We start from the raw sequence: 10788 nt of genomic DNA, 5'->3' as shown, positions 1-10788 counted from the left end.
CATCCATCCATTCAGTCACCCACCCATCCACCCACCCATCTATCCATCTATCATCCATCATCCATCCATCCTACACTCATGTTAAGGACTTACTACTTGCCAGCCACTATTTTAGGTATCCGGGCTACAGGTGGACAACACGGTCCCTGAAATCAGAGGTTGAGTCTGATGGAGGCAAACCGCTACAGCCAAATGGTAACAGCAGACACAGCCAACCAGAGGGGTGGACACTTAATTCTACTTGAATAGAGTAGGGGAGGCTTCTAAGAGGAAGTGGTACTTGTGCTTAGTCTTGTTGAAGGCGGTGATTTCTCAAGCTCCCTGGCAACCACCCTTGTTACTCTACCTTGAATATGAATGTTTAAGGATGTTTATGAGTTTTAAAAAACCTATGGGGGCGGGGGAAGCCTATAGAAAAAACTGTCCATAGAGGGGCTTAGGACTGTCTTTTGAGAAAAATGGTCACCCTGGTATAGATCATTGTCCTGATGATATTGATCGGTTGTCCAGTTGGTCCTGAAGGGCAGGCACACACCTGCTCATCCGTTGGAAGGGAAAGAAGAGGAGGTCCACCAGAGTGGCTGTGTTGGGACTATCTCATTGGCTATCAGTTTTCCTGCAGCTGGGACGAAAGGATCTAAAAACTGGGTAAAGGAATTTGAGGTGCATCTGTTTTTTGTTTTTTAGTCCTCACCTGGGGATGCTTTTTCCATTCGTTTTCCTTATATAAAAGAATGTTTTAATTTTTGTCCTTAAAAACTATAAAGTTTTCCAAACATGATTTGGAAATGAAACTATACCAAACACTGGCCAAAGAAGAATGGTCTGCTCTATGCCTTCTCTTCTGTCTGGTCACTCAGAAATATAATGCTATCAGCTATGACTGTTGTTGCTTATCGCCTCACATTATTTTTATCCATATATTCACCATAGTCTGCTTTCTCTTCCACATAAATTTTCAAGACCCCTTTTCCACATACTGATAAGCCACATCTCTGAGGCCTGGCTGGAATACTGAAATGCTGTGCCATGTTGTCTTTTGACTGACGCCACCCATTTGGTATGCTTCATTGTCTCCGATTTCCACATCTTATTTGTTGCTAGAGAAAATATTGTGACTGGGTTTCCCCTCCCACCTGTCTTGTGGCAGGATCCCGCCCAACCCGCCCAAGTAACTGCACACGCTTCAGAGATCTTTCAAGAGCCAAGCTGCTTACTCATGTCTTACAAATTTATGAAACACCTGCAATACAGGTATTCGAAACATTGCTTCTACTTTTCCTACAATCTACTCTTTAATCCTTTGTGGATGCTCCAGCCAGATAGCTCCAGGCCCGGAGGACACTTTGCCTCCATTCATTTTTTTTAGAGAGAGTAGGAGAGAGAAAGACAGAGAAACGTCGATGTGAGAGAAACACATAGACTGGTTACCTCCTGCACACGCCCTGACCAAGGCCTGAGCTGGGGAGGAGCCTGCAACCGAGGTACATGCCCTTGACTGGAATCGAACCCAGGACCCTTCGGTCCTCAGGCCAATGCTCTATCCACTGTACCAAACCGGCCAGGGCTGGGCTGCATTTACAAACCCTAATTCCTACTCTAAACCCACTCTAAAGAGTAAGTCCGCATTGGGTTCCAGAACTCTGCTTCTGGAGGGCAGAGATGAGCATGCAGACATGTAGGAAGTGCTCAGCAAGCTGGTTATATGCTGGTTTGATGCCAGACACTTGCATTCAAAGGATTCATACCCAGGTGCAGGGATGTCATGTGGGGGGGTATTTATAGTGAGGAAGGACCCTGCCATGTCTGTTAAGTCCAGCGATATACTTGATTGTCTGCTGGGCCCTGAGTGGTCATGGGGATTAATATACAGACAGGTGATTCAAGAAAGATCCAACTGTCTTGCATATGTTGACTGAAGCTCTACAATTACTGTAACCTGTGAGATATCTGCTGAAAGAGGGCCAAGCAGTGTAGTAGGAAATGCGTAAGTCACGGACTGGAGGTCTGGGTTTACAGCTTTACGGGGTATAATGAATGAGCTACTGCTGCAAAACAGACGATCCCCAAGCTCACGGTGGCTCAGAAATGCTGCCAAGGACTCTCTTTGACCAAACCTTACTCAGGCTCCCTTGGGCCCTCATCTTGACAAGGTCTCCATCGAGGCTGTGAGAACTGCAAACCGCCCCCCCCCCCGCCCCGCCCCCCGCCCCAGCACCTGCCTTGCCTAACATTTCTCAGAAAACAGCTCCCTACCCGCTTTTGGTAATTTTCCACTTCGCTGACCCTGCTCAGTGGTTCCTCCCCCTGCTCTCTCGCTCCCATCCTGCAGGAGTCGAAGTAGAATCTACGTTGCCACAACCGTCCAGGTCTGCTTGCCTGTGACACCTCAATAAACCCTTAGGCCTCAGCTTTCACCACAGAACCTCGCCATGGGGCCGCTTGAGACATGGCAGCTGGCTTCCCGCAGTGGAGGGAGAGAAGGCGGGAGCCGGAACGCCTTTTATGACCAAGTCACACCTGGTCACTTCTGCGATAAGCCACTGATTTCCCAGGGCAGCCCTAGTCACTGTGAGAGGGACTCCGGGGAGGCTGCTGTGACTCTGCTAGACTCAGTGTCCTGACCGCGGGGCAGGTCGCTGGGACAGGGAGCGGAGGACTGGGCTTCATGCAGGAGGTCCCTCCCAGCCCTGACTCATCTCTTCAATGTGAGAGTTAGTCCCTGAATGAAAGAGTTAATGTGCTTCCAGAAGCATTTCTCACAGAGAGCAACGCATCTGCCAGGGTCTGGTGGGGTTCTTAGAACTGGGTGGCTGGCTCTATGGGGGAGGGGAAGGGAGAGGGGGAGGGGAAGGGAGAGGGGGAGGGGGTCGCAGCTGTCTGGGTTTCCCACCATGTCTCCTCTCACTTCCGAGACCAGGGAGGTGGGAGGGGGCACGAACAGGTGGCCCCTGACTGGCCTGGCCTGGATAATTCCTGCACAAAGACACCAGGCTTTGGAGAGGAAGCAGAGGGGGGGACTGGCAGGCTGGCGGAGGGCTCCCAGTTCCCTTCTCTCAGGGGCCCCCACCTGATGAACGGGCTGCCCCAGATGGATTCGGCTGCTGGAACCTCCTCCCGCGGCAGTGCCAGCCCTTTCCTCCTCTCAGCACAGCTTTTGGCTGGTCCCAGTCTCCCCGACCCCAACATGTCCTTGGGGCAAACCACTGGCAGCCCTGAGGACTCCAGAGGGAAGGGACTGAGGGGAGTTCAAAGCCCTGGACCCTTGACCCTGAGATTCTCGACTCCTCAGTACGTTTCGTTCTGAGTGAACAAATATTGTCACTTTCAGAGAAGAGCTGGTGGCTCTGTCTACGTTCCCAGAGGAGGGGGGTAAGATGGGGCAGGCTCCCCAGCCAGGAGCTGAGGAGTTGCTGCTGTCACTGAAGGTGTGAAAAAGAAACCCCTCAGCCCACATGCCTTGGGGGGTCGAATTCCCTGATTTCTCCTGTCCTCTCCCCCACTCCTTACAGTCTCCTAGGACGGCTGCAAAGCATCCTGGTGGACCACGTGGCAATGGAGTCTGAGTCCCTCTCCTTCCCCCTTCCCGCAAGAACAGGCTTTTTGCACCGTTGACTAGTCATTGGCGAACTGCTCTTCCTGGAGACAGCTGGCAAGAGGAGGGGCCGCAATGAATCCCAGGGGAGGGAGCAGGAAAGACAGGGGCTCTGTGTCCCCCTACTCCACCCCCTCCCTCACTTGGCTTCCTCTTTGCTCTGCGTCCTAGGCTCTCCGGCCCCTCCCACGCTGCTCTTTATTCAGCGGGGATCTCAGGGTCCCTCCGGAGAAAGCGCAGCGCCCTGGGCTCAGGGTGCCAAGTCCGCGGCGGAGGCAGGGCCCGGCACAATGCCCCTTTATGCTGTGAGCGCCTCTTCCTGGCCTGGCTGCCCGCACCGCTTCCCTGCCTCTCTCTTCAGTCTTTCTTTTCCAGTTGACTTGGTTATTACAGTACACAGACCCTGAGGGAAGGCGCGGGGGCCAGGCCTGGCGCTGCAGGCTGAGCGGAGTGGGCTCCCTGGCCCTGCCATGGCCATGGGTCACACTCCCACTGCTGGCCCAGGGCGCCTTCTTGGGCTCCTGCCATGGCGGGGGAGGGGTCAGGCAGCGCCAAGACTAGGACATTTCTAAAAAGGGTGCTGGGTATGGAGGGGGAGGTCAGCGAGCCCTACTGGCTCAGCTCCAGCCCAGGCACTAAGTATAACAAATAAGATCAATGCTCTGAAAAAGGGAACCTGCTCCAGGGTTGATGCTAGAGCAGCGTGGGGCTGCCCAGGTCAGGGCTCAGGGGCTGTCCATCGGTGGACAGACTCCCGGGGCAGCCAAGGGTGCCTCCTGCCCAGGACCAGCCCCTGAGCCTATAGCCTGGGAGCCAAGGCGGTGGGCGCCCCCTTCCTACTCATGGTGGGACTTCCTCCTTCAGGCAAGTTTTCGAGGGGTTACTAGAACCTGCAAGACCTACAAACATGGCATCAACACTGAACATCTGCTGTATGTTTAAAAAATATTTTTAATTAAACCCTTTAAATTTGTAATCAGACAACCGGAGTTTCACTTTTGAGGTCCTATATTTCATGGTGAAAACACAAAAGCTAGTCTGTGGAGCAAAGGTCAGCCTGAGCAAGGAAGGCAACGCCGGGCCACAGTGGTTCCCCCTCATGTACATACCCTCAGACAAGCGCCCGCTTTCCCATCTCCTGCTTGAGGACAGGACGTGGACAGCCAGCTCCATTAAGGGCTGGAGGCAGGTGCTGGCCAACGCTCGGGTGTGACACTTAATAAAAGCCCATCTGGAGTGTTGGACATCACTAGGTCACATGCCTGGAAAGGTAGTGACTCTGATCGGTTTGGGAGCTGTGGACAGCGTGGACACTGGTCAGCACCTGCACCATGTTACACATAAAAATCTTTAAGCCCCGGCCGGGTAGTTAGTTCAGCTGGTTAGAGCGTTGTCCCGACACGCCAAGGTTTCGAGTTCGATTTCCGGTCAGGGCACATACAAGAATCAACCAATGAATGCACCACTAAGTAGAACAATAAATCGGTGTTTCTCTCTCTCTCTAAAAAAAATAAAAAAATCAATCAATAAAAAATTAAAATATATAAAATATTCAAATACACCTCCATCAGCCATTAAATGGATGCTGCTCCACCCCCTCCCACTCCACCCCCAAATCTGTCTGCCCCAGCCTCCTCCAGGCCCCTCCCGGAGCTATTCAAAATCCAGCTGCTAAAGGGTTAAGTCCGGTGGAGCTGGTGTCCAGAGGTTCTGGGAGTTACAGCTCGGACCCGGGCCGTCAGACATCGCACGCATTAGCCCTGGCGACACCAGTAACTGGAACCCGTGTTGGCAGAGCTATCTGGAAGGAGCTTGGCTTCCTTGGCGCTTGAAGGTCTGATCCACTGAATCTGAGTGAGGTCTGGTGCGTGGGGTGGGGGTGGGGGCCCATGGCATGAAACCGGTTCCTAGACATCAAAATTTGATTTATTATTTTTTTAAATTTGATTTATTAATATTGGCAACAGTGATGGGCCATCTTGCCAACAAAGTTCCTGAGATTGAAATCACATGAAACTTTCCCGTTCCTGCTAGCACCACACACGCCCTTTCCTTTCTCAGGCAGCAAATTCACTTAAAATAATTAAGGAAAGATTGATGGGGTTTTGGAATTGTAACGAAAAATATGATCTCATTAGCAAGTCATGAAGGCCCGGCGCTCTGTCAGACATGCGCACTCCTGCGTAATTAGAAGCTGCGGTGGGGAGCTAATAATGGCAGGAATTAAAACACTAAAATGGTTTCCTTTTACACCTCTTGGCTGTGCTGAAATCTTCCTTCTGCAAAGATCCGGAAAGAGATATCCTTCGAAAGAACGCTGTAACTGAGCTGGTGACAGGAAATGGCGGGGAACAAACGGGAAGGACTAGGTGAAAGGGGTCTGCCCCTCCTGGCCCACGGTCAGCAGTCACAGGAGAGGGTCCCACCCACTTATCTTCACGAGGATAAAGACACACCTGAGGCGACACATTCTGAAAAGAGCCGCCGATTAAACGAAGTGCTTACTCTTCAGAAGAGACACACGAGTTCTGAACAGGCTACGTTGAGTTTAGCGTGAGACAAAGGATGGCAGAAATGAGCTTCAATTGGCCAAAGCCTTGGTTTGCTCAGCTGTAAAATGGGAACAGGAAGAGCAACCTCCCAGGTGTACTGTGAGAAGGAAATGACATTTACAGAGCAGGCATTCATTTGAAAAGGTTGATCTTTTCCCTTTTCCTCGGGAACCTTGCTTGGTTGACATCTGAAAGTGAACAATGTCCCCTTCATCAAGTCAAAGGAACCAACATTTGTTGAGTGCCCGTGATTTGCCAGGTGTCGTGGAGGGAGGGCACAGCGATGAGTCAGAGAGCCTTGGAAAGGATCTGTAATCTTGTTGCGAGCAGGATGAAGGAGATGGGCAAGTGTGTACCAATCACTACCAAGCACCATGGGCTGATGCTGCCGAAGTCAAGGACACAGGAAGAGGCCTGCACAGGATGACTGCATGAGGGTGTCAGAGGAGCTGACGCTCAGCTGGTCTGCACCACGATGCCACTGTTAAAATGTTAAAACCCTGAGCCCCTCACTGTACTCCCCTCTGCCCCTCACCCTGGCTCCCTCCCCTGGAACCCAAGGCCCTCCCCCAATTCAGCAATAAAGGGTTAACGCCCATCCTGGCAGGGACCTAGAGGCCCGCCTCTGAGCACAGCCAGAATTGATAGGATGGTGCTGATGGTGGGGCAGTGGTTAAATATTTTCAGTATCACCCCTGAGTGCGTGTGAGGGAGAAGGGCTTCGTAAGCTTGCTGGCGTATGCAGCGCGCTGACGAGAACGGGATTTTGACAGGTGAAAACCTGAGAGGGCATGCTGGGAGGAGGAACAGCCTGCAGGAAAGCGAGGAAGGCACAGTAAGACGCCACCTTGGGAGTAGCGAGTGCGAAAGGTGACATGGTTGGACACAGGACAAAACTATTCTCAGCATATTGTGGAAGGTTGCAACCTTTGCGTGCGGACAGTTAACCTTATTTAGTAGGGAGGCACTGAAGGTTTTGAACCGGGAAATGATGGGAGGTTCACTTTGAAGTAGTACGTAAGAAATGACATGAGGCAGAAAAAAAGAGTTCAGGGAAGAAATCATGGGGCCTGAATCGGATGCTCCTAATGGAAATAAAAGGAAAACAGGAATACAGGACATAGACTGGAAGCAGACACCACAGAACCCACTGATCGCTGGCCACACAGGCCCTCACAAGCTCCTCAGAGACAGAATCTGGCCAGTGTCACCCTGGACACTATCCCCAGAGTCCGAATGAGCTAGGAACCTGGGGTCAGGCCAGCTCATTCTGCTGTGCTTCCCACCCGTCACCCTCACCACCACCCAACCTGTGCTCATCCTCCTCCTGCCAGAGCCTCCTCTCCCTTGACCCAACCTCCCTTTCCACCAGGCCTTTTATCTATCTATCTATCTATCTATCTATCTATCTATCTATCTATCTATCTATCTATCTATCTAATCTATCTATTCATTCCTCACCAGAGGGTATTTTCCCATTGATTTTTAGAGAGAGTGGAAGGAAGGGGGCGAGACGGAGAGAGAGAAACATCCATGTGAGAGAGACATGTCGATTGGTTGACACACTGATTGGTGTGCCAGGCACTGAGTGTATTTTGTAGACATTCTCTGATGCAAGACCCTCTCCGTCGTTGTCCAACACGAGGCTCCCCCCCGAGCAGCGGTGGGTGGAGGTGGTTTGTTTGTGCCAACCCTGTGTAACAGGGGCCTGAGATCAGTGTTTTCCTGGCTCTTGGCTGCCCACCAGCTTTTCCGAATGGTCACCGTTCCACCCCAGTACTAACTCCTTCCGCTCTTTGAGGGTTTACCAGTTGGTTGCAGGCCGACCTTGCTTCATTGCACTTTGTTTTATTGTGCTTCACAGATGTTGTGTTTTTTACAAATTGAAGGCAAGACCCTCCAGCAACAAAAAGGTTACTACTTGCTTTATTAGGGTGGTCTGGAACCAAACCTGAAATATCACTGAAGTATGCCTGTACTTTTTACCCTCCTCTGTGTCATCTACTTAAATCTTGGCCACTCTTCCATATTCACTGAAGGCTTGGCACAGTTTAAACCACCCATCATACCATCCTGAGTGACTCAGTGCCCATCTGAGTAATCACCTCCAGGTCCCATAGTCTTCCCCTCCTTTCTTTCAGCCTCCGGTTCCAATGGTACACCCACACCTTGCCATCCCTGCACCTATGGGTCCATGTCAGAAATACCATTCTCAGACTCTAAGGTCCGATCTTCCTACACCCTAGACCACCACCCCACCTCCAGTACAACACTGAGTACAAGTGGTAATAGTGGACATCTTTCCTCATTCCTAATTGCAAAGGGAAAACTTTCAACATTTTTTTTAATGAGTATCTTTGCATAGGTTAATTTTATCAAACATTTTAAGTCATCGGTTAAAATTATTTTTCTCCTTTATTTTGTTAGTGTGCTAAATTACACTGTATTTTAATAAACCAATTTTATATTCATGGTATACACTCAAATTGGTCATGATGCATTAGCTTTTTATATATGTTCAGAATCACTTGGGCAATGTTTTATTTGGTATCTTTGCATATATGTTCATGAATAATATTGGTCTGTAATTTTTTATTTTTTCATGTAGTATCATTGATAGGTTTTGGTACAAAGTTATGATAGTCTCATATAATGAGTTGAAGAATGTTATCTCTTTTTCATTTATCTGGGAGAGTTTGTATAAGATTAGTTTTATTTCTTTCTTATATGTTGGTAGAGTTCATAGGAAAAGCCCATTGGGCTTGGAGTTTTCTTTGGGGGAAGGTTTTAAATTACAGAGTCACCTTCATTTATAGGTACAGGACTATTCAGGTTTTCTATTTCTTTTTGTATCAGTTTTTTAAAAAAATATATCTTTATTGATTTTTTACAGAGAGGAAGGGAGAGGGATAGAGAGTTAGAAACATCAATGAGAGAGAAACATCGATCAGCTGCCTCCTGCACACCCGCCACTGGGGATGTGCCCGCAACCAAGGTACATGCCCTTGACCAGAATTGAACCTGGGGCCCTTTAGTCCGCAGGCCGACGCTCTATCCACTGAGCCAAACTGGTTAGGGCGTGTATCAGTTTTTTTATCAAAATTTTCAAATTTTTACATGAAGTTGTTTGTATATTCTTACTGTCCTTTTACAGTATATATATTCTGCAATTTTGGGGTGGAGTGTCCTATTTATGTCCTTTAGGTCAGTTTCTTAATCTTGTTCAAATTGACTAGAATTGAAACTGGGACCCTTCAGTCCGAAGGGTCCACTGAACGAAACCAGCCAGGGCCTCTTACTGTTTTTTGTTTTTTAAAAAATATTCTATTAATTACTGAAGAGTGGTGTGTTAGAATCTCCGAGGATAATAGATTTGAGTGCTTCTCTTTGTACTTCTATTGAAATATTTACTTAATTACAGGACATGGGTCTATTTGATTAGTTTTCCATTTATAATTCTTAGAATGTGTGCCTCTGAAATTTGCAGTATCTGGAACATTACAACACTTTTCTCCCAGCCCTCTGCCCACCCTCTCCAAATTCTCCACCAGTCTTGTTGGCTGAGCAACTCCCGTTCATCCTTTAGAACTCAGGTTAGTGCTGCTTCCTCCAGGAAGACTTCCCAGCTTTGAGTGAGATGCTCCTCCTCTGTATTACCATGTCTGTGACATTGCGTTATAATTTTCTCTTTTCTTTTTTGGTCTGAATCTTTCAATGTTAAAAGGAATCCTCTACTCTTCCAAGTCCTGTGATGACACAATAATATATGTCTTGTTGGCACTGGGTAGTTGTGCCTTGTACATAGAAGATGCTCAGTAAATATTATGTGGATGAGTAACTAAATGAAGGCTTCTGCATTTCAGCTTGGCACTTCCAACTTGGTCTACCCAGCTTCTAACCATAATGCCCCTTGCCTCTTTTCCACCTAGCATCCCGTGGGCCTGTTCTGTTTTCTACTGTACTTCAGTGGCAACCCAGGTCCCGTAGCCTGCAGGACTGACGCTTGAGGACGGCTGGTTTTCCTGTTTTGCTCATACGTGGCATTCATCCTTCTGTGTCTGCCACCACGTTCCCATCACTTCGTGAATTTTGAGCCATCACTGCATCAACCACAGCATCAGCCGGGCTCTTTTGGCCGGTATCTTCGGGGTCACCTGGGTTTGACCCCCTATTGTAATTTCCTTCCCAGCAGCACCCTTAGCCTTCCTGCTGTTCGTCTTGGTTCCTTGCCCAAGTTTGTGGTCCTGAGCGGCACTGGTGACTTAACATCTCCAACAAAGCCATTCAGCAGCACACTTCCAACTTGGTAAAAGTCAGTGTAATAAAGACTATATTCAATTGCCGAGTCTGAATAACACCTTGGAAATCAAAGGGTAATTTACCATTCCAGATTTGTTTTTCCTTTTATTTTTTTCCTTCTCTCTTTTCTCTTGGAATTTATAACTAATTCCTCTAATTTATAAATTTGGAGTTTACCGTACTCCTACAAGTCATGAACTTAGCCAGTCATAATAGAAGCATAGACAGCGAAGGGTTGTAAAGCATCCAGATAGAGCAGCACAACTTCCTCGTCTTGTAGATGAAGAAACTGAGTCCCGGAGAGGCCGCTTCATTTCTTCTTCCTTCTCCTTCTTCCTTCTT

The 10788-nt window shown here is 48.8% G+C and overlaps 1 pseudogene; it reads right to left on the bottom strand.

Moving 5' to 3' along the window:
* Positions 1-781: 781 nt before the first annotated feature.
* On the bottom strand, positions 782-1462 carry LOC132211391 (single-stranded DNA-binding protein, mitochondrial-like; annotated as a pseudogene).
* Positions 1463-10788: the final 9326 nt, after the last annotated feature.

This window comes from Myotis daubentonii, chromosome 10, assembly GCF_963259705.1.
Source record: "Myotis daubentonii chromosome 10, mMyoDau2.1, whole genome shotgun sequence".
Classification (NCBI taxonomy): domain Eukaryota; kingdom Metazoa; phylum Chordata; class Mammalia; order Chiroptera; family Vespertilionidae; genus Myotis; species Myotis daubentonii.
The sequence above is the reverse complement of the archived record's forward strand: the minus strand, read 5'-3'. Positions and strand labels throughout refer to the sequence as shown.